Source organism: Electrophorus electricus, chromosome 25 (genome assembly GCF_041902795.1).
Source record: "Electrophorus electricus isolate QZ-2024a chromosome 25, ASM4190279v1, whole genome shotgun sequence".
Taxonomy (NCBI): domain Eukaryota; kingdom Metazoa; phylum Chordata; class Actinopteri; order Gymnotiformes; family Gymnotidae; genus Electrophorus; species Electrophorus electricus.
In genome coordinates this window covers 7,762,487-7,768,743 of record NC_137521.1, presented here as the reverse complement: position 1 = coordinate 7,768,743, position 6,257 = coordinate 7,762,487, and positions in this window count along the sequence as shown.

Here is a 6,257-nt window from a genome sequence, read left to right as displayed (position 1 = left end):
TTATTATTTCATATGAAAATGTTATTTTATTTGCCTCAGGCACTGGGTTATTCTCTACTGGTGTAAGTGACTCAGCCAGCCAATGGTGGCACCTTCTAGTACAACAGTGGTGTAATTGAAGGGGACATTACCCCTGTTTCCAGTGAGCCTCATTTTAGCCCTGTTCTGCAGCCGGTGATTATACGACACCGATGGGACATGTTGTGAAAGGAAAATCGATGGCCAAAGTTGTATAAGTGATCTTGCGTAATCCATAATCCCCATGTAGAATATGCTTTTCAAATACACAAAACACTCTTCACACCAACTGTAAAAACAAAATTCTTCACAAACCAAATTATGGCACAGAAATACTTCATTTGAAATCCTGTTAGTGATTATTTTTAAGCATTGTTTAAATACAGATGATTGCAGATACAGAGGTACAGAAATGCATTGGGTAAAGGTCCATTTTATCATTCGGCCCCCAGGCTGCAGTCTTTACACGGCTGCTCTCTTGAACCAATAGGAATTTGTGGTCCAGATCGCACTTTCTAAATAGTGTGTGTGGGGGTAGCATATAGATTTAAAGTGGCCTCGAATCACATGGAAACATGTTTAAATCCGCACAGTGTTCTGGCTTACTATCAATAAATTTTGCAGTGCTGTGCAGTTGCCATAGTGATGAAGAATAGTGTAACCTATTGCATGGCCCTAACCTACAAGTATCGAGATGTATTTTGTGTATTCATCTGCATAGTGTGTGTGTGTGTGTACGTGTGTGTGTGTACGTGTGTGTACGTGTGTGTGTGTGGTTGTGTGTGTGTGTGTGTGTGTGGTTGTGTGTGTGTGTGTGTGTGTGTGGTTGTGTGTGTGTGTGTGTGTGTGTGTGTGTGTGTGGTTGTGTGTGTGTGTGTGCATACATAGCTGTGATTACACTGCTGGAGCCCAGAGTCTTCTCTGCATTTCAGTTCATATGTAATCGTAGTGGCCTTAGTGAGAAGTCCCACTCTTTCACGCATTATGCAAGGAGGGAAGAAGGAGATTTTGGGGGGGGGGCGGCTGAGAAAAGAACAGAACCAGCACACATCCTACATCAGTGGGTCCGTGTTTCATGTTCAGAACCAGGTCATGATTTCAAAGCTACCCCATAATTATTTTTTCCTAATAGTGTTATGGTTGATGTTCCACATGCAGATTAAGCCTAATATAAATAGGACGTCCTGTAGAAAACCACCATCAGCTGTCTGAGCAAGCCTGCTTCTGGACCAGATCTGTGCACTTAACACTGGTCCTTATAGTAGCCCATTTGAAAGTACATCTGGTGCCAGTGTGTGTGTGTTTATGTGTGTGTGTGTGTGTGTGTGTGTGTGTGTGTGTGTGTGTGAATGTGCACCATCAGCATCCTCTTCTGGCTGTAGGTCAGACCTGGTGGGTTAATACATTACTCAGCTGAGCTGTAGCTGAGTTGGTGTTCTGGTCTCACATCCTTATCTGGTATCACACGCTACCCCAAGCCATTGCAGAATGTCTTCTGAAACCTTTGATCATGGGCCTGAACAATAAGAGGATCAACAGCAAGAGTGTCGTCATGGCAAAATGTTCTCTGTAGGAATGACAGCAGGAAACCGAGAGAAGATACAAATATGTGTTACTATGTTCTGTTCACGAGCCATAGTTACCTGCTCATCTGCCGACAGCGGTTCCATTTGTAACAGAGTATTACCTGAGCCCCATTGGGAAGAGTATTTAAAGGCAAGACCAAATTGATGATGGATGCCTAAAGAAAGCCCCACAGGAGGCAGCTGTGTGCATTTCAAAACTCTTATCCTCCATTAAAGTCCAATTATGTCCTCAATATACTTTTACTAATTTACTAATATTAATGAATGATAAACTATCCTTATAGGCCAATTAGGGATGGTCTGAAATGGGTTAATCTCCAACAGTGTAATTATTGGTTGGAGTGCACAAATGAGAGGCTTTGGTAAAGTAACAGATTTTCCTTAGATGGTAGAGAAAAGCTCATGCGCGTTTGCCTAGAGGTCTAAAGTGATCAATATTTGATGTGATGATAGTGGGAACCTGGGTAAACAGGGCCATCGTTTGGCTGTGTGATAAAGGGGGTGTCTCATTATATCTGAAGGGGCACAGACACAGCAGGGTTGCTTGCTGTTTTCTTTGGATTAAGCCTCCTCTATCAGAGTATCCGTCCTTGCGTCACCGCTCCCACGCTCATTATGATTCTTAGTTAAGGAAACAGTGACATCTAGGGGACAGAACCATGCATTACAAGTTGTAAGGTCCCATCGATCAAAATCTGCACTGTCACGAATAGCTCTGGTTTCCGAGTTAATTCATTTTAAATGGTGCACAAGACTTTTTATATTTTTAAGTAAAAGACCCAAAACAAAGATTCAACTACTGTAAATATTGCAAAAGACTGAACACGATAAACCCATTTAGTCACCCTTTTTATGAAAAGGGAAAAATGTTTGACACAAATTCTTTCATTAAGAATCATGTTGCATTACACTTAATAAGGAAAACTTAATTCCTTAATAAGGAAACATTACACTTAATAACTATAGACATTTCAGGAAAATAATGTGGCTTAAATCTTCCCTTTTGATACCGTTTGTGAATTAAAAGTATATCGTTTTAGGCTTTAAAGCAGCATGTAGAATAAAGGTCTGAACAAGCCATCTATGTACCTTGCTGGTTTGATCAAATTAACAGGCTCACACACAACACTCCATACTGGATTTTCTAATTCAGCAGTTTTAACAGCTAATGGCTTTATGCTTAAAATCGTGTAGGAACCTTTTGTCCCTTGGCAAACCTTTGAAGCACAGATGCAGTGAAGAGGTGAAAGTTAAAGAAAAGAGTGCAATAAATGGGACAATTACCAATATATACCCCCTGGTGCTTCAGTGTACGAATTATGAATTAATGAATGGACCCATTTTTCTATAGATTATTATGTCCCCCTAATAAATTTGTGCAGTATTTAACCCTAATAAACCTTCTATCGAGCGCTATTTGTCTTTTTCAAGAATGTAAGATTGCCTGCGCTGGTAAGGCCAGCTGTTAGAGCTATGTCCCCTGCTGGTGTAGCACCTCTTTTCACATGCTATCAGGCATATTAGACTCCTGAACATTCCTGAAAGTCTTTCAGTCACCCTGCCATGTTTCTTTTCTGGAGGAACTCCACCGTCTAGAGAAGCGTGCTGCCAAAGGTACCTGATGGCATTCCAGCTACTGACTTCGCTTGGCGCTCAACAAAAGATTCAGAGAGACAACACAACTTCACAGATGTTGACACTTTTAATTAGTAATTAGCAATTTGTAATCAAGGAAGGGTCCTACAAATGTGCTGAAAAAGATCCACAAAGATCTGAGAGCACCACACGTTTGGAGGGCACACATCCACTCTTCACTAATCAGGAATAACAGCGTCTTGAAGAACCTACAGATGGTTCCAGTTGGTTTGCCCATTGTGGATGTCAGATTTATATGTGTTAGTGGGGGAATAATGACAGCATTTGTCATCTGCTCCAAGAAAGACTTGCATTATGTTCACTGGTTTTGAGAAACGGATCAGCTCACGTGTTTGCCAGTGCACATATTAAATCCTGATTGGATGACACTCTCCTGTTTACAGGGACCTGGCACGCATTAGTTTGCTGCTAAAGCTAACCTCCGCAGGTTTAATGGGACAGCCCTATACTGAACGGCCTAAGGAACATGCCATATTTTCTGGTCTCTGAATTCTGCTGCTGCTTCCTGTAGCACCTCTAGTGGATTGTTTCATGGAGAGGGTTTGCTTAATGAGCTGCTTCAGTTTTTTTGTTCTTCTTGTCAACTGCTCCTGCTGTACAGTCGCCATTGAGCTGTTGAATGAAACAACACGCCTCTTCTCCAATGGCTAACTACATTCAGCACCACTGCCAGTGCTGAGAACAGACTTGAGCAGGTTAGGAAAGTACACAAAATGTTTGACCAAAGTTGTTTTATTAGCAAAAAGCTAAATTGATCTTAAATGTATGATTTGGGCTTAAATGTACATTCAATATGCAATCGTAACAAAACAGGCAAACTCCTGACAGCTAAGTGTCATGCTTTCTATCCCTGACTAGGTTTCACTTCTACACCTGTCAGAAGCTCATATGTCACTCAGTCCAGTTCCACCAATCGCTTCAATCTCATCCGTTCCACCCCTGGTTATTGACTGTCATCCCCTGTCTTATCATTAACCTATTTAAACCTGTTTGTTTGCACTCTTACTTTGCAAAGTATTGCCATGTCTGTCTCATGCATACCAATTGTTGGCTCTGTCTGTCATACTGGTTACTGATGTGTTTTGTACCCTGTTTATTGACTCTGCCTAATCTCTGGAACTACTGTTGGTTTCTTGCTTTAATTTCTGTAAGGCAAATTTTTCCCTGAATACATAAAGTGTGTTTTCCAGCAGTATAAAGTATTATTCTGACAGGATTAGTTTTCCGGACATATGTCTGTAGTATAACTTACCACGACACCTCTGTAATGTGTGGTGGAACTCTGGAAATCAATCACACCTCAGGCAGAAGATAATATTCCAATGCTTTATTCAATACCTTTGTGCACAAGGGACTCAGTCTCTCTCACAGTAATGAACAAAGTCGCGCGCTCTTTCTCATAGTTCCTCTGAACCCTGTGCTTTTCCTACCCCTTGCTGGTCCTCAAGCGCTCATGGTTCCTGTTGTCCTGTGTTCTATGAGGGTGAGAAACAGACTTAAGTTATTAAACTAACGGTTATTAAACTCAGACATATGAAACGATGGTTCAGACAAATACATCTGTTGCCATAATATTTACAGATAATATAAAGTAACCAATATATGTAAAGGTTCTTCACATAAAGTTTATGATTGATGTGCGCCAGATAAGAAATCTCAGTATAAATTAACTAATTAACTAATGCTTTGTTGAGGCCTATTTCAGCTCAGTTGGATTTGCGCTTCCCCACTGACTCAGCTTCTTCTCGGTTTTCCAGCATGTCTCTAAAATAATCTTGAGTGATTGACATAGCAAAGGTAGCTGGCTTTGATGTGAGTGTGCTAATTTTCCCACATGTGGGTAGTGCAACGTATGCATTTTGTCCAGCAGAAGGTTGAATGGAAAGGAAGTAATAATCTTTGTTCGTCGTCACTGCAAATAGTTAAATGTAAGGCCTAAAACTGCCTGCACTTTTTGCTTTGTTTGTAATAACAAATGACATTGAGAGACATTTTTGTGTATTTGCAGCTGTTGATGTTTTTATTTTGTCGGATGAACGGAGCTGTTTCTAATTTGTCATTTTTGGGCTTAACAGGGTATCCATGGTATGGCAAAATCCATCTCAAGGCATTATACCGGTATTCCAATGCACCACCCAGCCCTATTACTCAGCAACTTTACAAAATATTAGAAAACCAACCACTACAGTGTTATAGTGAGAAAAAAAAAGTGAGTCAGCTGATTCTGTGTTAAAATTGTCACAACCACCACATAGAAACAAAAATCACATTTTTGCACAACTAGTAATCGAAAGGGACTTGACGAGAAAATTCAGATCTGACTGAAAAGACTGAACTCGAATCAGCATCACAAACTTCCGTTCTTCGGACAGATCAGTCAAGCTGTGGACTTGAGTCTTACTGAAATCAAACTTATTAAACAACTTTAAATGTTTGCTGCTTGCATAACATGGCTGTACTTTACAGAGAAGAATAAGATCACATTGAGATTGCAAATATAATACATTGGTTTGGATTATGGCACAGAATCTACAGGCTTGACAGAAGATATTTTCATTTGATGAAAGGATTTACTGAATGATAATAATGTGTTATGTTTCTTTTCTTGCCCTTGAGGGCTTTATGTCTTGACAATAATCATTCTTTTACACTTGTCTTACTGCAGGATGTCATGGCACGGCCCCCTCCTTCTAGGTTCCTCCCTATGTGTGTGTGTGTGTGTGTGTGTGTGTGTGTGTGTGTGTGTGTGTGTGTCGAGTGCCACGCCCCTACCGTGTTCATTGGTCCTGTCGCATCTGTATAGTTATGTTCACTGTGAGCACACATATTTAAACCCTTGTTTCATTGTTGTTCACTGTGTTTGACCCCATGCATGCTGTGTATCAGCTGCTTTGTTTTGCGATTGCCTGTTATGTTCTAAGCAGTGTTAGTGCTTAATGTTCTTCGTGTTTGGTTTCGTTTTGTTCTGTGCACAATAAATGTCTGTGTCTGTGAAAT